Here is a 22,717-nt window from a genome sequence, read left to right on the forward strand (position 1 = left end):
CATTTGGAAGACCCATTTGCGACCAAGCTTTAACTTCCTGACTGATGTCTTGAGATGTTGCTTCAATGTATCCACATAATTGTCCTTCCTCATGATGCCATCTATTTTGTGAAGTGCACCAGTCCCTCCTGCAGCAAAGCATCCCCACAACATGATGCTGCCACCCCCGTTCTTCCCCCTTTATCCTCCAAACATAACAATGGTCATTATGGCCAAACAGTTCTACTAATGTTTCATCAGATCAGAGGACATTTCTCCAAAAAGTATAATCTTTGTCCCCATGTGTAGTTGCAAACCGTAGTTTGGCTTTTTTATGGCGGTTTTGGAGCAGTGGCTTCTTCCTTGCTGAGCGGCCTTTCAGGTTATGTCAATATAGGACTCGTTTTACTGTGGATAAAGATAGTTTTGCACCTGTTTCCTCCAGCATCTTCACAAGGTCCTTTGCTATTGTTCTGGGATTGATTTGCACATTTCGCACCAAAGTACGTTCATCTCTAGGAGACAGAACGTGTCTCCTTCCTGAGCGGTATGACGGCTGCGTGGTCCCATGGAGTTTATACTTGCGTACTATTGTTTGTACAGATGAACGTGGTACCTTCAGGCGTTTGGAAATTGCTCCCAAGGATGAACCAAACTTGTGGAGGTATACAATTCTTTTCTGAGGTCTTGGCTGATTTCTTTAGATTTGCCCATGATGTCAAGCAAAGAGGCACTGAGTTTGAAGGTAGGCCTTGAAATACATCCACAGCGACACCTCCAATAGGCTAATTGACATCATTTGAGTCAATCCGAAGCTTCTAAAGCCATGACATAATTTTTCTGGAATTTACCAAGCTGTTTATTAAATGCACAGTCAACTTAGTGTATGTAAACTTCTGACCCACTGGAATTGTGATACAGTGGAATATTCTGTCTGTAAACAATTGTTGGAAAAATTCCTTGTGTCATGCACAAAGTAGATGTCCTAACCGACTTGCCAAAACTATAGTTTGTAAAACAAGAATTTTGTGGACTCGTTGAAAAATGAGTTTTCATGACTCCAACATAAGTTTATGTACACTTCCGACTTCAACTGTATGTATGTATGCGCACCCATCTCATAATCCATTGCGGTGGCCAAGCATAAATATGCATTTAGTCTAGATCTGAAAATGTGGTCGGAGGGTGTGACACAATTTGCGGAGCCTCCAGAGGCATGAAGAGGCCAATAAAAGCTCCATTCTGCATCCCAAATTTTTTGCAACATTGAAGGTCCCCAATAACACAGTGGCCTTCATTTTTAAATGGAATAAGTTTGGAACCATCAAGACTCTTCCGCTTCCAGCCAAACTGAGCATTCGGTGAAGGGCCTTGGTCAGGGAGGTGACCAAGAACCCGATGGTCACTCTGACAGAGCTCCAGAGTTCCTCTGTGGAGATGGGAGAATTTTCCAGAAGGACAACCATCTTTGCCGCACTCCACCAATCAGGCCATTACAAAAGCACATGACAGCCTGCTTGGAGTTTGCCAAAAGGCACCTAAAGACTCAAGTCATGAGAAACAAGATTTTCTGGTCTATTGAAACCAAGATTGAACTCTTTGGCCTGAGTGCCAAGCGTCACGTCTTGAGGAAACATGGCACCATCCCTATGGTGACGCTTGTTGGTGGTAGCAAAGTACAGAGACATCCTTGATGAAAACCTGCTCCAGAGCATCCGTACCCAGCCAAGACAACGCAGGAGTGGCTTCGGGACAAGTCTCTGAATGTCCTTAAGTGGCCCAGCCAATGCCCGGACTTGAACATCCCTAGGGAAACCTGAAAATAGCTGTGCAGCGACGCTCCCCATGCAACCTGACAGCGTTTGAGAAGATCTGCAGAGAAGGATGAGAGAAACTCCCCAAATACAGGTGTGCCAAGCTTGTAGCATAATTTGTTTTCGCTTTGTCTTTATGGGGTTTTGTGTGTAGATTGTTGAGGGGATTTTTAAAAAACAGATTTTAGAATAAGGCTGTTACGTAACAAAATGTGTTAAAGTTAAGGGGTCTGAATACTTTCTGAAGGCTGTGTATGTGTGTGCACACTGGACAAAAATATAAACGCAACATGGAAAAAGATGCAAGCAACATCGGCGAGTCTGGGCACTGATGGGTGAATTTATTTTGCAATGCACTAGGCAACGACATGCAGAGTTGATCCAATCCTCATCAGTTTGGGCAAGTCCAAGGGTCTGAAAGTGTAAACCCCACCCACCGGGTGCAAATTAGTTATCCTCTCTTTTCCCAAGCGTGTCCGAAATTGCACAATCCTGTCCGACATCGCTCTACCACCTCCACCTCCTGATGAGGACGTAACACCTTTTGGCTGTATATAAAATAAGTGCTTTTTTCTTTTCTCAGAATTGAAGGCTCCATCATACCGGATTAAATGTCTGTTATGTTTACCAAAAGTTCAGGAAACACTAGCGTTCAAGAACTCATGGTCGACACGAAAAAAACACCATTGAGGTAAGCTTACTGTTAGAGTAAAATTAACTAACCTAGCTAGCCCACATTTGCTAACGTAACAAGCGGTGTTAGTTGATGCTAGCTAATCCTATACCTTGTGTTAGTTGATAAAGTTGTTCTTACCTAGCTAGCTAGCTTACTGTAGACTTAAGTTATTTATGTAACCTACTAGCTAGATCAATTAACATGGTAGTTTTTTCTCATTGTAATATTAAATGGTGGTCACAAACTCAAGTTGTTTATATCTTTAACATTAGGATCCTATACCTTAAGTATTTGGTGACGGTAGTTATCTAGCTAAGTAACTGTCTTTCTCTTTTCTTATTTCAGAGAAAGCATGTACACCATCTTAAGAAGTATGGAGAACTGACGGCAATCACACTGAAGAGAACATCCCCCAACGACTCCCTCCACCATCAAGCAGAACACATTAGCGAAGACAGTCTCAAAAATGTATCGAAGCGGTGGTGAAGTATGTGGGCTCCAACCATTCGCTGTTGTTGAACAAGAACCGTTAAGAGAGTTTGTCCAGGATCTGCAGCCTAACTCGAAGATCTTCAAGGCCCACACTACGCTCCAGGATTGATGAAGCTACCAAGGAAATGAAGGTGACTGAGGCCATGAGAGGAGTTGACCACATCACCACCAACTGATGGTCTGCAAGAAGACTGAGCTTCATTGGTGTTACAGCCCATTGGATAGACCCTGACAGTCTCAACAGATGCTCAGCAGCCCTGGCCTGTAAAAGATTCAGAGGATCACACACCTTTGATGTGTTGGCAGGCGCCCTAAATCCATTCTGAGTTTGAAATCCGGGTTAAGATTGTGAGAACAGACAATGGCTATAATTCCTTAAACTTTCCGAGTTTTTGTAGAAGATGAAAACAACGAGACAGTAGAAGCAGTGGGTGGTGAAGCAGCAGCTCAGCCAGGACAGGAAGGGGAACAAGAAGAGAGTGAAGAAGTCGAATTTGTTGAGGTGGCAACGATCCTGAATGACGATGGTTTTGAGTACCAGCTGCCGACGCACCAGCGCTGTGCTTGCCACCTGCTCAACTTAGGATCTACAGTCGATGCCCTGAAAGCAACATCTGGTGAGGCTTACAAAAGTGTCCCGTTAAACATTTGGCAAGTGCCAAGCACTTTGGAACATGCGGAAGATCCACGCTTGCAGCCGAAACAGTTGAAGCAACCTCCAAGTGCCATGTTCGAATGCTACAAGGTGGAACTCCTGGTTCATGGCTGTAGAAATACTCCTGAGGATCTTCAAAGACAAAGGATAGGCGGCCGTCAGAGTTCTCTGCACAATGTAAGGAATGATTATGTATTTTGTCATAAGGTCTTGAATATTGTCTAAATCTGTTGCAGTGTTTCCTGACCCTTTGCTTGGGGACTAATAACTGTTTCACATGTTGTATTCATACACGATCATTAATCCATTTAGTCAACTACTCATCCAGCCATTGATTACTGTAGTTAAATCAGGTTAGTGGTCCCATTTTTATAGGGTTAGGAAAGAGTATTTTTTTATCAAAAAAAAAAAAGAAACCCTTTTTCAGGACCCTGTCTTTCAAAGATTATTCTTAAAAATCCAAATAACTTCACAGATCTTCATTGTAAAGAGTTTAAACACTGATTTCCATGCTTGTTCAATGAAGCATGAACAATTAGCTGAACATCCACCTGTGGAACGGTCCTTCAGACACTAACCGCTTACAAACGGTAGGCAATTAAGGTCACATTTATGAAAACTTAGGACACTAAGACAGGGCGGACAGCTGATCGTCCTCGCAGTGGCAGACCATGTGTAACAACACCTGCACAGTATCGGTACATCCGAACATCACACCTGCGGGACAGGTACAGGATGGCAACAACAACTGCCCGAGTTACACCAGGAACGCACAATCCCTCCATCAGTGCTCAGACTGTCCGCAATAGGCTGAGAGAGGCTGGACTGAGGGCTTGTAGGTGAGGACCTGCCTTACAGACATCACCGGCAACAATGTCGCCTATGGGCACAAACCCACCGTCGCTGGACCAGACAGGACTAACAAAAAGTGCTCTTCACTGACGAGTCGCGGTTTTGTCTCACCAGGGTGATGGTCGGATTCGCGTTTATCGTCGAAGGAATGAACATTACACCGAGGCCTGTACTCTAGAGGGGATCGATTTGGAGGTGGAGGGTCCGTCATGGTCTGGGGTGGTGTGTCACAGCATCATCGGACTGAGCTTGTCATTGCAGGCAATCTCAACGCTGTGCGTTACAGGGAAGACATCCTCCTCCCTCATGAGGTACCCTTCCTGCAGGCTCATCCTGACATGACCCTCCAGCATGACAATGCCACCAGCAATGCTACTCGTTTTGTGCGTGATTTCCTGCAAGACAGTAATGTCAGTGTTCTGCCATGGCCAGCGAGAGCCCGGATCTCAATCCCATTGAGCACATCTGGGACCTGTTGGATCGGAGGGTGAGGGCTAGGGCCAATACCCCCAGAAATGTCCGGGAACTTGCAGGTGCCTAGGTGGAAGAGTGGAGTAACATCTCACAGCAAGAACTGGCAAATCTGGTGCAGTCCATGAGGAGGAGATGCACTGCAGTACTTGATGGTGGCCACACCAGATACTGACTGTTACTTTAGATTTTGACCCCCCCCCCCCCCCCCCTTTTGTTCAGGGATACATTTTTCCATTTCTATTTGTCACATGTCTGTGGAACTTGTTCAATTTATGTCTCAATTGTTGAATGTTGTTATGTTCATACAAATATTTACACATGTTAAGTTTGCTGAAAATAAACGCAGTTGACAGTGAGAGGACATTTCTTTTCATGCCGAGTGTGTGTAATATATTTATATATTTTTTCATAGGTTCAAACCAGCTGAACTCGTCTTCCTCACAGAGTTTGCTGCCACCATGAGCCCAGTCGCAAAGGCCATCAACATCCTGCAGGCTGAAACCAATGTCCAGATGGGGTGGCTACTTCCAACTATCCACCAGCTGATCACAAAACTGGACTGAATCAAGTTGTCCCTGAAGTACTGTACGCCTCTGGTGGATGTGCTACAACTGAGACTGAATCAAGTTGTCCCTGAAGTACTGTAAATATCTGGTGGACGCTACAACTGGGACTGAATCAAGTTGTCCCTGAAGTACTGTAAACATCTGGTGGACGCTACAACTGGGACTGAATCAAGTTGTCCCTGAAGTACTGTAAACATCTGGTGGATGTGCTACTACTGGGACTGAAGAAGCACTTCAGCCACATGTTTCATGACCGTGAGCTGATAGCAGCTGCAATCCTTCTCCCCAAATTCAACAACGTGGACAAAGGATGACACCACCATCAGAATGGGTAAGACAACATGTGGTTAATGAACAGTATTTTATTCATGAACTGTATATAGCGTACATTTTGACACCTCATAGATTTGAGAACCACCCATCTAACTGCAATCCTGACTTCGTGGTTCAGTCCAAACCAGTGCTTGATTTATGTAGCTGGGGGATGGATTAATGTAGGCTCATAACTGCATGATTTCTATTGTCATCTTCCTTGTATTTCAGGAATGGACTACATCAAGGACCTGGAAGAACCCTTACTGCAGCTAGGTGATGGTACCAATTCATCAGATGAGGACTTCTTCTCTGCCATGAAGACGTCTCAATCACAAAAAAGCTCCAAACAGCTGGACGGGTACCTGGCCTGTTCAGCTGATCATATGGAGTTGCTCAAGTCCTTCTTGGCAGTCTGTAAGCTGTCTCTGAGGTTAAACACACCCTTAGCTGCATCAGCTGCCTGTGAAAGGCTGTTCAGCATTGCAGGACTGGTTTTCAGCCCCAAGAAAGCAAGGCTGGATTCCAAGAAACTTTGAAAACCAGCTTTTACTTCAAGTAATGACATCTTAACACTAGCACGCCCAAGGACACGGATGCCTTGTTCGTTTTGTTAATTTATGTTTAAAATTCACAAGTTCTAGGTGTCCTTGTTACAAAGGCATGACCTGACACCCTGATTTCTAATACAGTTCCATCAGTGGCGATGTCCTCATATTCCTACAGTGAGACTGTGTTTGGTTCGGGTCTTTGTATGTCTAGGGTTCTATTATAGGATGTCTTTCTAAAGTGACTGTGGTTGTAAGTGCTTAAGTTTACTGGCTATATTACTTCATTATTAAGGCATAATTCCATTTAGTCTGTAAGAGATGTATTTTGAAGTGTTCGAGAATCAACATTCTTAAAAAACAATCTAAACTTCGTGCATCCATTAGAATGTTACATTTTAGAAAAGCGCAAACCAAATAAAAGGGCAGGCTGTTTTTGCTTTTTGGATTTACGGCTCTTACGTTTCATACTTTTACTTTTTGATACTTAAGTACATTTGCCTTGCGGTTATTTAATATCAGGTACTTTAAAACTTTTATTCAAGTATTATTACTTGAGTAATTTTCCAGTAAGATGTCTTTACTTTTACTCAAGTATGACAATTTAGTACTTTTTCCACCACTGCACCGCACCTGACAGGTGTGGCATATGAAGAAGCTGATTAAACAGCATGGTCATTACACAGATGCACCTTGTGCTAGGGACAATAAAAGGCCACTCTAAAATGTGCAGTTTTTTCACAACACAATGCCACAGCTGTCTCAAGTTTTGAGAGAGCGTGCAATTGGCATGCTGAGGAATGTCAACTAGAGCTGTTGCCAGAGAATTTAATGTTAATTTCTCTACCAACATAGTTTTAGAGAATTTGGCAGTACGTTCAACCGGCCTCACAACTGCAGACCATGTGTAACCACGCCAGCCCAGGACCTCCACATCTGTCTTCACTTGCGGGATCGTCTGAGACAGTCACCCTGACAGCTGCCGAAACAGGAGTATATCTGTCTGTAATAAATCCCTTTTGTGGGAAATCCCTTTTTCAATTGACTGATTTCCTTATATGAACTGTAACTCAGTAAAATAGTTGCATTTTGCGTTTTTATATTTTTGTTCAGTGTAAATAGGCCTAACATCATATATGATACTTTGTTAGTCACGGACAATTTTATTTTTATATAAATATGGGCAAAAACAATAGTAGGCTATCATTTTGCAAGCCGTAGTAGGGTATATTTTGCGAACGATATGATGGGCAGGCTGACAAATTAGCCTCTGAGGATGAAAGGATAGCATTCTGTTAAGCTAATAGCCTTTACAACTGACCCTGTGTGCTTCTTATCAACGTTAAACAATAGGCTTTTGGTAAAAGTGGCTCTGGATTTGTAGCCTAAACCTATGCATCGACAATATGACAAGTCAGAACTGACACCTGAAGTATCCTAGGTTATTTGTTTAGGGCAAGAATAGGCATATTCAAAGGATAAGTAAGAATATTGACTTTTTGCATATTGAATAACACTGAATAGAAGCAATTGGTGATTGTGGCCAAATGCGTGACCAGGGTTGCTCCTATGGGAGCAAGTGGAGCACTTCCTAGGCTTACCCGTCATCCAGCTAGGCTTCTTCATTTGTTCACGGAAGTGCATTATATAGGCTGCTAGACAATAATGCTCAAAGAAGCTGTATAGGGACCGTTCGTAATATGCCTATAGATGCTACGGAGGAATTTGGTAGAGACTCATTTCTACTTCAGTCTATTAATGTTATTTTTGCCCCTCAATCATCTCTGATAAACTGCAGCAGAGCCCGATTCTCGCCTGGCCTCTCAAGATCAAGTGCATCTATAATTTGTCTCAATCAAATTATCAGGCCTGGGCTATATGCTAGAAAGTGCAAGCTCGAGAAGCACGGGGCAAAGTAATAATTCCATTATAGGTCTAGTTATGATTCCAATATTTTCCAATTAAGGTATCCTATAGATTGGAGGAGAAATCCTGCCACCAGTGTCCGTTCAGATAGCCTCTGTATCAGGCTTTTGTCCTATTTCTTTTGGGATGAAGCCTCTATATTGTTTTTACTCGTATATTGTGTATGATATTGTGCTTTCACCATTAGATCACCGAGTCCAAGAGACTGTAAAACAGAACACTGCTAATTTCAACACTAAGCACAACCAAATGAATTAGAAATTCTGATATTTGCACAGCTTTTATGGAGGAAATCCCTGACCATATTCACAAAGGTAGCCCACTTGCAGCCCATTAAAACAATGGTAGATGCCCGTTTGCGACCCATGTGTTTATCCATGCATGTGTGACTACAGGTGGTATGCCCAACTGGTTCCCAGAAAGTCCCTGACCAGAGAGCCCACTTACAGCCCATTTAAAAATGATTCAGGGCCCATTTAGGACCTATTTGGTAGCCCACATACCCATGCGTGACTGCAGGTGTGCCCAAATGGGTCCTGGAGATAGTCCATGACCATATTCACAACTGATACCCAATTTAGTTTATTTAAAAAAAAATGGTAAAGGGCCCATTTGGGACCCACATGGGTTTGTCTGTGTGTGATCCAAGTGGTTAACATGGCTGGGTCCCGATCATAATTCCTGAAAGAATAACACCAGATAGCCACTTTTACAGCCTATAAAAAAATTATCCAGGGCCCATGTGGGACCCATGATGTAGCCCAAGTGTGTGTTCCAATGTGTGACCCAGTTGGTATGCCCATATGAAACCAGATGGGGCCCACCTGGACATGTTGGCTGGGAATCTTGCAGAATGTGTAACGGATGTGTGGAGCGATGGGTGACGTTGCTTCGTGGGTGACTGTTGTTGATTTGTGCAGAGGGTCCCTGGTTCGCGCCCGTGTCGGGGCGAGGGGACGGACTAAAGTTAAACTGTTACAAATGCACAGACAGGCACTCGTTATACAGGCACCATGCATGTTTGGTTTGAAAAAGTCACTGCAAAATATCAGAACATTCTGACCACACCTCTCACCTCTAATGTGATCACAGTTATGTAAACTACCTTGGCGAAATTCCAATAGTTGCACATTTTACATTAAATAAAGGGCGTTATTGTCACCTTAAAAGGTGAATGGGTGTTTTCCAGGCAGGTTTTACAATGCTTGTTCACACATGCACAGTTTTATGACAGGTCTGATTTATAAAGGGAAACATGTATATGTGTATTGTGTGTGCCAAGTTTATAAATCTCAATATTTTTGTACATGCGCGGTAGAGGTGTAACGGTTCACCAAAACCACCATTCGGTACGTATTGCAGTTTTGGGGTCACTTTTCGGTACAGCGGGAAAATTAAATCCCATTCACAATGTACAACATTCACAATTTTCCTGGCATTGTCTATTGTGACAGGATTGTTATGTTGGGACTCTCAAGTTGCCACTCTGATGCTGTGTTTTGTAACCATGTGGGAGGTGGGAATTTACCAGTTGTGAAGTTGTAAATACCAGTTTGGCTAATGGCCTATGAGCTGGATCAACCATAAACAAAAAATATAACTATCATGCTTGTAAACATAAACCACATTAAAACATTGCTTTTTATAAATGTTTTATTGCATTTAACTTCTAATGGCTGCGGGGCAGTATTGAGTAGCTTGGATGAAAAGGTGCCCAGAGGTGCCCAGAGTAAACTGCCTGCTCCTCAATCCCAGTTGCTAATATATGCATATTATTTGTATATTTGGATGGAAAACACTCTGAAGTTTCTAAAACTCTTTGAATGATGTCTGTGAATATAACAGAACTCATATGGCAGGCAAAAACCTGAGAAAAAATCCAACCAGGAAGTGGGAAATCTGAGGTTTGTAGTTTTTCAACTCATCGCCTATCGAATACACAGTGGGATATGGGTCATTTTGCACTTCCTAAGTCTTCCACCAGATGTCAACAGTCTTTAGAGCCTTGTCTGATGCTTCTACTGTGAAGTGGGGCCGAATGAGAGGGGATTGAGAAAGGTCTACCATGACCTGACCATGCGCTGACCATGCGCTGCTCTGTTCTATCGCATTTCTGAAGACAAAGGATTTCTCCGGTTGGAACATTATTGAAGATTTATGTTAAAAACATCCTAAAGATTGATTCAATACATTGTTTGACATGTTTCTACGGACTGTAACGGAACTTTTTGACATTTCGTCTGCTTAAAGTGAACGCGCTTCGTGACTTTGGATTTGTTCACCAAACGCGCTAACAAAGTAGCTATTTGGACATAAATGGTGGACATTACCGAACAAATAAAACATTTATTGTCGAACTGGGATTCCTGGGAGTGCATTCTGATGAAGATCATCAAAGGTAAGTGAATATTTATGATGTTATTTCTGACTTCTGTTGACTGCACAATATGGCGGATATATTTTTGTCTTGATTGGGCTCTGAGCGCCGACCTCAGATTATTGCATGGTTTGCTTTTTCCGTAAAGCTTTTTTGAAGTCTGACACAGCGGTTGCATTAAGGAGAAGTGGATCTAAAATTCCATGTATAACACTTGATCTTTGATCAATGTTTATTATGAGTATTTCTTGAAATTGATGTGGCTCTCTGCAAAATCACTGGATGTTTTTGGAACTACTGAACATAACGCGCCAATGTATACTGAGATTTTTTTATATAAATATTAACTTTACCAAACAAAACATACATATATTGTGTAACATGAAGTCCTATGAGTGTCATCTGATGAAGATCATCAAAGGTTAGTGATTCATTTTATCTCTATTTCTGCTTTTTGTGACTCCTGTCTTTGGCTGGAAAAATGGCTGTGTTTATCTGTGATTTGACGGTGACATAACATAATCATTTGTGGTGCTTTCGCTGTAAAGCCTTTTTGAAATCGGACACTGTGGTGGGATTAACAACAAGATTACCTTTGAAATGGTATAAAATACTTGTATGTTTGAGGAATTTTAATTATGAGATTTCTGTTTAAATTTGGCGCCCTGCACTTTCACTGGCTGTTGTCATATCGATCCCGTTATCGGGATTTCAGCCATAAGAAGTTTTAACTGCCGTAAATGCTGTTATAAAGGCCATTTCCTTAGTAGGTGACGTCAGAGGTCACCATGTGGGAGAAGTGAGTGGTGAGGATGATAGAGGAGTTAGTAATTACCAGTTGGCGGGCCGTTCAAGTGGATTTTTCCCAGTCGTACACTGGCTGCGGTTCAAACTCCTAAAAGACACACCCTCGTCCACTTACCCTCGCCTTATGCCCTTGGGAGAATCCTTGTCACCATCTTGGAGGGCGGTCCAAATGATTAGCCAAGCAAGGGAAGTTTGCAACGTAAGCCCCTCAGCCCTCGTTTTTAGTTGAGTTTGCGAATGTACAAATTATGTTCACCCCGGGGCCTGAAACTCCCCATCATTACATTCGCAACGATTTGCTAAGAAAAGTCTGCCAAAACTTAACACCTCAACGTCAGTATATGGAGTCAACATACAAGTGTAAGTAAAAACGAATGTAAATAAGTTGTGCTGCTAATGTTTGGTTAGCTTCTGGAAATTATAGAAATAAAAAATGTTCCTTCAGAAGATCTAGCTAGGCACGGTATTTAGTTAATTCATTTGCTAGCTATCATACAGTAGGCGTATATTAATAATTATATATTTAATGTACACTGCCGTTCCAAAGTTTGGGGTCACTTAGAAATATCCTTGTTTTTGAAAGAAAATGTATATTAAAATAACATCAAATTGATCAGAAATACAGTGTAGACATTGTTAATGTTGTAAATTCCTATTGTAGCTGGAAACAGCTGATTTTTAATGGAATATCTACATAGGCATATAGAGGCCCATTATCAGCAGCCATCACTCCTGTGTTCAAATGGCACGTTGTGTTAGCTAATCCAAGTTTATCATTTTAAAATGCTAATTGATCATTAGAAAAACCCTTTTGCAATTATTTTAGCACAGCTGAAAACTGTTGTTCAGATTAAAGAAGCAATAAAACTGTCCTTCTTTAGACTAGTTGAGTATCTGGAGCATCAGCATTTGTGGGTTCGATTACAGGCTCAAAATGGCCAGAAACAAATAACTTTCTTCTGAAACTCGTCAGTCTATTCTTGTTCTGAGAAATGAAGGCTATTCCATGTGAGGAATTGCCATGAAACTGAAGATCTCGTACAAGGCTGTGTTCTACTCCCTTCACAGAACAGCGTAAACTGGCTCATATCCACAGCTATAAACCAGACTGTAACATAGCCTACCTATCACTCTTTCTTTGACCCGGTGCTTGAATGCAGAGGGGAGACAATGTGATGTTTCTTTGCATTTCCTTCTTGCTACTGGGTTTATGTCGTTGTAAATGTATCAACATATTTGAGGTGTTGACAGCTGCGTAGGCTATTTTCGTCGAGCGACATACTGTTAACGTTTCATCCACAACTCTGTCGATCGCCATTGTAATCTACGTGGAAGCCAAAATGTTCACAAGCTGGATATTTAAACGCTGGAGGATCCTCTAGTTCTAATTCTGGTTTATCATCCCCACCACTCACCATCGTAAGTAACTAGTTCCCAGCTACGTCTCACAAGAGGACCGTTTGAAATGCGGCAATTAAGATATACATTTTTATTACAATGTGTGCATAGGTTCTAGTTGTTTTAATGGAATAGCCTGAAATATTTTTTCAGGTCAGATTTATTCAAGAGGCATGGGCCTACAATGCAGCGTAGGCATAGCCTATAGGTCGAGTGTTTTTATGTTGTGTATATACTGTATATTTGTATTCATTTGGGTGTGCAGACTGAACCGAGGTCCCATTACCGAGCCGGGTACATGTACGTTTACACCCCGAGTTCGCAGACTTTTTTCCAGAAGTTACTCATGCTGAAAATTTGTGTGAAATTTACCCAACGATTATAAATGAGGCCCCAGGACCCGCTGTCTGATATCAGGTCTTTGGGGCTCCTGCTTTGTGGGAAGGCTCTTCCCTAGCTGTCCCCCTGTCATCACCCCTCTTTCTGTCAAACTCATTGCCTGCATGTCTGCCTGTCTGTCACATAATACTGTATTTCTGTGTGTATCTCTTCTTGCCTGTCTCTTCTTGCCTGTCCATGTGTCTATCCACCCATCCGTCTGTCTGTTCTCCAGGCTTTCTTTAGAGCTCTAGCATCTACCCATCTACCCTCATCTCCATCCCATCTGTTCCTGGAGATCTGGGAGTAGAAGGGGACGCTTGCTTTTTCCCACACTCCGACTCCTCTGTATCAGAGCCCATAAAGAGGCCTTGCTTTGTCCACCTGTAATTAGGCTGGAGTCTGGGCCGTAAAGCTACCAGCCTACTAACCAGGTGCAACCTCCAGACCCAAGCCGTGCATGCTCAAAAACAAATGGGTTTGGCCTACTTTTATATCTTTTATATTTTATATTTCTGATGTATCACAAGGAGATGTGTGTGTGACTTTGTTCAACTTTGTAGCTAACAATTGTTAAAAGGTAGGTAGTATAAACTTAACCACTAACATATGGATTTTATTTGGTATACCCATCAGAAGTCCCAATGCAAAGTTGCACCTAACGTTTCTATTTTTCTAGTTATTGCATTAAACCGATCAGAATTCCATGTCGGAAAATATTTTTCCGGGTTGTGCTGTAATATGGAGGACAAGGCTGGCCAGCCTATTGCCTATAATGTAAACTTAAACATTTTGTTATCTTACAAAGTGGGATTAAAATTGATTTAATTGTCTTTTTTGTGTCAAGTTGAATGTCTCCCAGTGTCTGTTGGAAAGCAGACTGAACCAGGTTTTCCTCTAGGATTTTGCCTGTGCTTAGCTCGAAAAAGAAAGAACCTAGTGCTTGCTAATGACAAGCATACCCATAACAGGATGCAGCCACCACCATGCTTGAAAATATGAAGTGGTACTCAGTGATGTGTTGGATTTGCCCCAAACATAACGCTTTGTATTCAGGACATAAAGTACATTTCTATGCCACATTTTTTGCAGTTTTCCTTTCGTTCCTTTATTGCTGTAAGGGAATGCGTAACTGGTGGCAGGGAAGTCCGGCGCAAGAGAGCAAAACTGGGTAATCAACGGAGCAGTTTTATTCATAAAACCACCGGAAACCAGAACAACAAACAAATGGGTACAAAACCCGTCACGCACCTGAGAAAACGTGCACATGCACTTACAATTCCGCACAAAGACATGGGGGGAACAGAGGGTTAAATACACAACATGTAATGAGGGAATTGAGACCAGGTGTGTGCGAAGACAAGACAAAACAAAAGGAAAATTAAAAGTGGATCGATGATGGCTAGAAGACCGGTGACGCCGAGCGCCGCCCCAACAAGGAGAGGAACCGACTTCGGCGGAAGTCGTGACAATTGCAAACCGGATGCATGTTTTGGAATGTTTTATTCTGTACAGGCTTCCTTTTCACCCTGTCATTTAGGTTAGTATCATGGAGTAACTACAATGTTGTTGTTCCCTCCTCAGTTTTGTCCTATCACAGACATTAAACTCTGTAACCGTTTTCCTTCCTCTCCGGCAACTGAGTTAGGAAGGACGCCTGTATCTTTGTTGTAACTGGGTGTATTGAAACACCATCCAAACCATAATTGAAGGAATGCTCAAAGAAATATTTTATAGTATGCTTTTTTCCCCCACCCATCTACCAATAGATGCCCTTCTTTGTGAGGCATTAGAAAACCTCCCTGGTCTTTATGGTTGAATCTGTGTTTAAAATTCACTGAGGAACCTTACAATTATCTGTATGTGTGTGCGGTACATAGATGGTGTAATCATTCAAATATCATGTTAACCACTTTTATTGCACACAGAGTCCATGCAACTTTTTATGTCCGTGCAACTTTTTATGTCCATGCAAGTTATTGTGAAGCAAATACTCCTGTACTTATTTTACTCCTGCACTTATTTAGGCTTGCCATAACAAATGGTTTGAATACTTATTGATTGAAGACATTTCATCTTTTCATTCTTTATTAATTTGTATAAAAAAAAATGAATAACAAAATTCCACTTTGACATTATGGGGTGTTTGTGTGTAGCCAACTAGCTATTAGCCTAGCCAACCACCACGGTTATGGTCTGCAAGCTAGAGCCCAACTAACACAACACAACTTAAACCACAGATCAAAAGCAAAGAGAGAGATGAGACTTAGATTTATGGCTGGGTCCCATCCGATTGTAACTTTTTAAGAGTGCAGGCTGAGTTAGCTACCAAAGCGAGGCAGACGCTTCACCGGGCCGAGGGAGATTCGGGGAAATACAGTAGCTATATAGGGAGAAAAAAATCCAAAATGGATCGATTCCAGATGTCAGTTAACTAGCACACTAGCACTAAGCCAAGGTGGAAAAAGTTGCAAAACTCCCGTAGCCTACTTTGCAGAGAACATGCATAAAAGTTGAGATAACAAAAACTGACGAGGTACTATACAATTGGAGCAAGCAGGTATGATTTTCTCTTTCGTTTTGAGCCCACGGCAAGAAGGCACCAGAGCCTGCCGTGCTAATGAATTATCACGAGATAACAGACACAAGTGCACCGTGGGAAGTTTCTAAGATATCCAGAAATAGATATGTAATAACCCCAAAACATAACTGTTTGTACTTATAGGTAACCAAACCGGGACTACAACAAAGTTACTAAGTGTTTGACCACACTGTGTTAATTGGTGAGTAAAAACTCATGCTTCCTATCCTTTAAAGTCCTCCCGTTGACGAGATGACTCATGACGTGTATAGGTCACACCCCATCGAGCAAGACTTCGATCGTAAATTGCGATGGAGCTGCCCTCGAGAGTGTGTGTTGGCCAAGCACACATGTGCATGTGTGTATGTCTAGCACAGTATGTGCACACTGTGCAGCGATATCATTTCTTAATAGGGGGAGTGTGATGACAAGGCCCTGAGATGGCATCCATCTATGGCGTTACAACAGCTTTCTCTGAGGCCTCATGAATGTTCCTCCCTACATATTTTTCTCTCTCTCGCTTTCTCTCTCCCTCTTTATCCAGTGTGTGTGTGTGCCCACCCACTGGCCCCCCCACTGGCCCCCCTGAGCCAAGAGATTTGGCTTGCTGCAGTAGTTGCCGATCCTGTTGTTTTTAGCCTATAATGGCAAGGAAGTGATGGCTTTCAGAGGAAAACAGAGACATCCGACTTAGGGCGTCTCAGTGACAAACACACACACTGGTTCTCTTTTAACAAATTACATTTTCATCTCTAAAATATGTCATAGCATAGGCTGTAGTTCCTAGGAAGGAAAGCACAGCTCATTGAAGATGAATGAGAACATAGCCACTTGTAGCACACAGTGCATTGATCACTTGAAGATGGAGCAACAGGCTTCTGTTTGCAGTCAACATGGTTCCATCAGTCACACAGACGGTCCACTGATGCACAGCACTTGACAGAGAGAAGAGGGAGTGAGGGTATGTGCGACAGAGGGAGGGAGAGAGTGTGACATAAAAAATGAGAGGGGGAGTAGAAAGTACAGAGGAGTGTGGGGGAAAGAACGAGAAACAGGGTTATATGGAAATAAGAGTGGGGAAAACATGAGGGGGTTAGAAAATTAGAGGGAACAAGAGTGAGCGAGGGGTGCAGCGGGGAGAAATTTGAAAGAAATGGAGAGAAAGAGAGGGGTGCAATTAGAAACGAGAGAGGGAAATGGCAGTGTAAATGCAGGGGGAATTGAGCAAGAGAAAAACAGGTGCAGCAGCGAGAACTGGGAGAGGGAAAGGGAGAGCGAGTGAGAAACTGATGGGTGCAGTAGGGAGAATGAGAGTGAATCGGGCCAGCAGCTCCCCTGCTTCGTGTTGGGCCCTTTATTATCCACGCTGAAATGAAGTCTTTTCAAGACCAGCCAGCAAGACGCTCCACTGCTCCTCCCGGGGTTACTAACTCTCCTCTCGAGTGGCTCTCTCCCAGTGTCCCCCTGTGTAGTGTGTTTCTGTAAAAAAATCGAGTGTTATCTGATCTCTGCTGATGTGTGTGCGTGTATGAGATACCTGCGTGTGCCTGTCTGCTTGTGTGCGTCACGTTTAGTCTCGGTTTCCAAAAAGTGATAAAAAAGCAGACAGAAGACCTCATCTTAATGTGGTGCGTGATCGTGTTGAACTGTAGCCCTTGTTCTCATTTTGTTGCTTTAGTTTCACTCCAGGAGTGTGGGAAGCCCAGCAAAACAACGACTGATTGAGTTCCACACCTGCAACAAGGCTCCTGGCATTTCTGCGGGGAAGTAGAATCTCTGAAAATGTTCACCCGAAGGAAGAACTCATCATAGACTAGCCTACTGCCGGCGGTGTACCCAAACCCACCCTTCATATCGATGCGTTCCTCCTCACTCATCATTCGCTAACTCCAAACCTGTCTCACTCTGGAGAACCTCGCCATAGACATTACTATTTGGCAATGTCAGCCATTTGGGGGTTGACACCAGTTTTACAGTTTCTACGGCACATTGAACTTCTCTACCCGCTTCCTGCATGCTCTGTGAAACTGCATGCTCTTTTTTACCCCTTGGACTAAGTGGATAGAAGCCTATTCTTGGAAAGCACTTGAAATAAGACAGATTGGATCGCTCTACCCCAAAAATACGAAGATCGAGTTTTTGGATGTAGAGGGGGAATTTGGCTCCTCCATCAAATATTTCAACTATGTTTAATTTCAGTATTGAAAAAAATGAAGAACTAGAAGGCCCCGTAGTTGAGTACGTAAAGGTTGGATGCAATGCAGCCTCTCGACAAGGGATACGTCCGAACGTGTGCCGCTCTGATGTCTTTGATTAAGGAAGAAAATGAAAATGTAATTAGTCGTTCATTGGCTGCCTGCAAATATTAGCAATTTGTTTTCCTGTCTGATGAACAAGGCCTGTCAAGCTGCATACCAGAAGGTCAAACAAACTGCACTACAATTCTAAACAACGTGGCCATATGTAAGAACATTACGAACAGTTAAAATATGAACAATTTCCGCCGTCTCAAAATGCACATCAAGCTAATTAAAGTCATCAATTTACTTGCACGTGATATAACGCCAAATTGTAGCTGGTCCCGTTCGATAACCTGGCACATGTTAACCTCATCAGATAAGTGACTGTTTCCCGGAACAAGTTCTGCATCAGCCAATTACAAATGTGAACAAACACTTTTCCATAAGAGCATCCTTAACAAAGTCCAGCACTCGTTATCATCCTACAGATGGCAGTATTGCAGTAATAGTGTCAGTTATTTTAAAGACGTTTATTGTGAGTCCGGACTCAAACCCACGTTGGCGAGCATCCACACTAGAGGAAAGTTTATCGTTTGTCAATCTACAGTACACCTGTCAATCAACTGTTCAATGCATCCTACTGCTGGAAGACTAACACAAGACCATTCAGTGTTTTCAGGGTGTGTTCATTGTCATAGTGACGACTAGTGTTGCACGGTATAAAAACATGAAAAACAATGTGGTTTTCAAATTTTTGTTACTTTCAGTACTTCTGTCAAATGTGTCTCAAGGATCAGCTCTTATCAGTGCAGCCAATGTCCCGCTTGTAGCGCAAAAGCACCATACCTGCTCAACTTAGCCTGCACTGGAAGTCTGGGCAGCATCATGTTAGCTCGCCACTTAGCCTGCACTGGAAGTATGGGCTGCATCATGTTAGCTCTCCACTTAGCCTGCACTGGAAGTCTGGGCAGCATCATGTTAGCTCCCCACTTAGCCTGCACTGGAAGTCTGGGCAGCATCATGTTAGCTCCCCACTCATGCTGCACTGGAAGTCTGGGCTGCATCATGTTAGCTCTCCACTTAGCCTGCACTGGAAGTCTGGGCAGCATCATGTTAGCTCCCCACTCATGCTGCACTGGAAGTCTGGGCAGCATCATGTTAGCTCCCCACTTAGCCTGCACTGGAAGTCTGGGCAGCATCATGTTAGCTCCCCACTCATGCTGCACAGAGGTTAACACACTTGAATAATGCGACACGGAATGTAGAAAGTTTGAAACAGTTAATTACTGTTTGCAAAACAATGTCCATACAGGCTAGAACACAGTATAATGCAAGAAGATACCGATAGTTTCCAGCTTTGTAGGCAAATGTTTCTTGCTAGCTTATAGCAATTCACTACCCTGGTACTTTGTCTGTGATAATATGCAAACCACAAAGCAAAATATGCTGATTTCAAAGCTGATTGCCACCACAACTTTGTTAGCTTAAATCGGTTTCTATCAATTGCCTCAGCAAATTGACTCCGGTACACAGCAGGCGGGATGCAGGGGCGACACCGTGTGCTAACGACATTATGTGCGAACTAGCTTTCTAGTTAGCTAGCAAGCGGTGTCACCCCCGCCTCCCACCTGCTGCTGTGTACCAGAGTCGTCCTTAGGACTAGCTGGCTAAGCTAGCACACAGTATTCTTTTCTCCCACCTGATGAACACCTGTCCTCGCCATCATTAACAGAACTGTGGGAAAATAGTGCCCGACAGGCTGGGGCGAAGAACACTACTGGTGTGTACTAGCTATAGCTAGCTACCGTTGTTCAGTGGGGTTTATCTGCGGGTTGGCATCCAACGTTATGGTGCATTACCGCCATCTACTGTACTGGAGCGCCCCTGCCTCCCACCTATGTACTGGATTTATAGATAACAAATGGACCAATAATATCAATGTAATATGTAAGTGATTGTCCCATGTTTCATGAGCTGGAAAACAAACATCCCAGAAATGTTCCCTATGCATAAAAATGTATTTCTCTCAAATGTTTTGCACAAATGTGTTTACATCCCTGTTAGTGAGCATTTGTTCTTTGGCAAGATAATCCATTCGTCTGCCAGGTGTGGCATATCAAGAAGCGGATTGAACAGCATGCTCATTACACAGGTGCACCTTGTGCTGGGGACAATAAAAGGCCACTCTAAAATGTGTAGTTCTGTCATACAACAAATTGACTGTTCAGTTCTCTACCATAAGCCGCCTCCTTTTTAGAGAATTTGGCAGTATGTCCAATCGGCTTCACAACCACAGACCATGTGTAACCACGCCAGCCCAGGACGACCACATATGGCTTCTTCACTTGCGGGATCGTCTGAGACCAGCCACCCGGACAGCTGATGAAACTGTGGGTTTGCACAACCAAAGAATTTCTGCACAAACTGTCAAACCACCTCGGGGAAGCTCATCTGTTTGCTCGTCGTCCTCACCAGGGTCTTGACCTGACTGCAGTTCAGCGTCGTAACCAACTTCAGTGGGCAAATGCTCACCTTCGATGGCCACTGGCACGCTGGAGAAGTGTCTCTTCACGGATTAACCCAGGCAGATGGCAGTTTGCTGATGTCAACGTTGTGAACAGAGTGTGTTATGGTGGGGGTATACCAGTTCATCCATTGCCTGCATACTCACCAGACATGTCACCCATTGAGCATGTTTGGGATAGTCTGGATCGACTTGTACTTCAGCCTGTTCCAGTTCCCGCCAATATCCAGCAACTTCACACAGCCATTGAAGAGGAGTGGGACAACATTCCACAGGTCACAATCAACAGCCTGATCAACTCGATGTGAAGGAGTTGTCGCGCTGCATGAGGCAAATGGTGGTCACACCAGATACTGACTGGTCTTCTGATCCACGCTCCTACCTTTTTTGAAAGTTATCTGTGACCAACAGATGCATATCTGTATTCCCAGAAATCCATAGATTAGGGCCTAATTAATTAATTTCAATTGACTGATTTCCTTCTATGAACTGTAACTCAGAGATTGTTGCATGTTGCGTTTTATATATTTTGTTCAGTGTATAAAGAGGGGTTCCTGCAGATTCAGGAACGCCCTGAATTCGGGGCTGCAGCTGCACCCTTCTCACTTTTATGCAAGTGTGGTTGATCAGTGTTACGTTACCCAGCAAGAACCGAAAATGGCGCTCAAACAGAAGGGGAAACTAACAGAGTGACTGACACCAACCAAAAGGAAACAGGTGGGGTTTTAGGAGGGGTTCTGAAAGACACTCATGGGGGTGTCCACTGAAAGTTGACTAGCAAAAACTGGGACCTAAGACACCTACAATGAGCCGACACTAAATTTGCCCAAAGAAGAGGCAAATGAATGATAAACCCACACCAAACTTAGACAGGGATCAAACCAAAAAGTTGAGCAAAACGAAAATGGGGAAGATCAGACAAAGGAATGTTCTCTGAAGACAACTGTAGCACTGGGCCTGCCACTCTTAAATATCAACTGTGCCAGCACAGGTGAAAAACCTTCGGACTAACAAGATGGACAAGCCAGCACAGGTGTAACACATACTGAATAATGAGGTGACAACAATTGGTGCGCCCTACGTGCTAACGTGATATACGTGCTAAAAATCCAACTTCAAAACATGAATGGAAAAACCTTAAACATCTTCCTTCTTAAGACAACAAATACACTATATATACAAAAGCATGTAGACAGCCCTTCAAATGAGTGGATTCGGCTATTTCAGCCACACCCGTTGCTGACTGGTGTATAAAATTGAGCACACAGCCATGCAATCTCCATAGACAAACATTGGTAGTAGAATGGCCTGTTGCAAGGCTTATGTGGAGGCAGCAGCTAGCCTCTTTGACCCTCGGTTTGAATGAAACTGAAGGGCCTGTGTGTTGTCATTTGGATGTGTGTGTACTTCTTTAAGACCTCATAGTGTCCATTCCCTACCTCTGTCTTCCCTCTGTCTTCCCTGTGTCCCTCCCTCCCGCCCTCTCTGCATAGCCACGTCTTTTCAGATTGAACTGGCTGCCAGGATGCTCGCGGAATCTTGATCAGGGCAAATTTACATGGAGACAATGGATGAAGTTAAAGTGATTTCTCCTTGCTTTCTCTCCCTCTCCCAAGACTATTTGTCCCCCTCTGCCCCTCTTTCCCTCCCCTCCACCTTAGTCTTTTTGCCAGGATTCTCCCTCTTCTTTGCGCATTGGTGTCTTTCGGAGAGGGAAGATGAAGAATTGGAGGCAGGATGGAGGAGAGCAGCTCCTCTACAGTGGAGTAGACTTCATCAGTACTCAAGAGGACAGGCCCCTTTTCTATACTCTGATATTAATGAACTCAACACACATGCATACACGCGCAAGGTTGTGAATACACACGCACACACACACACAGAGCCATACACACACACCGGCATTACTTAAACAGGCTGTTAGGAGCAGGACCTGCCTTCTGCCACTCAGTTTGCCTGAGTATAGATAATCAGCCTATTTATGCATGGCATCACACACCGGACATAATCATATGCATGAGCTCCATTTAGCAACATGTCCAGTGTCACTCTCAGTAATTGGAGTTTAAATGCTGATACTCAATATCATAGTGCACTTGGCGTATACAGTGGGGAGAA

General features: G+C 43.3%; 1 protein-coding gene and 1 long non-coding RNA gene across 4 annotated transcripts in view; both read left to right on the top strand.

The window, feature by feature from the left end:
- Positions 1 to 22,717, top strand: part of LOC139542053 (agrin-like) — a 409,208-nt gene that overhangs the window by 7,365 nt on the left and 379,126 nt on the right. The window lies entirely within an intron of this gene.
- On the top strand, positions 1,163 to 6,816 carry LOC139542054 (uncharacterized). The gene is made up of 4 exons (XR_011668461.1): positions 1,163 to 2,484; positions 2,815 to 3,793; positions 5,355 to 5,839; positions 6,052 to 6,816. It is a non-coding gene; the product is annotated as an uncharacterized lncRNA (long non-coding RNA).

This window comes from Salvelinus alpinus, chromosome 17 (genome assembly GCF_045679555.1).
Source record: "Salvelinus alpinus chromosome 17, SLU_Salpinus.1, whole genome shotgun sequence".
NCBI classification, from domain to species: Eukaryota; Metazoa; Chordata; class Actinopteri; order Salmoniformes; family Salmonidae; genus Salvelinus; species Salvelinus alpinus.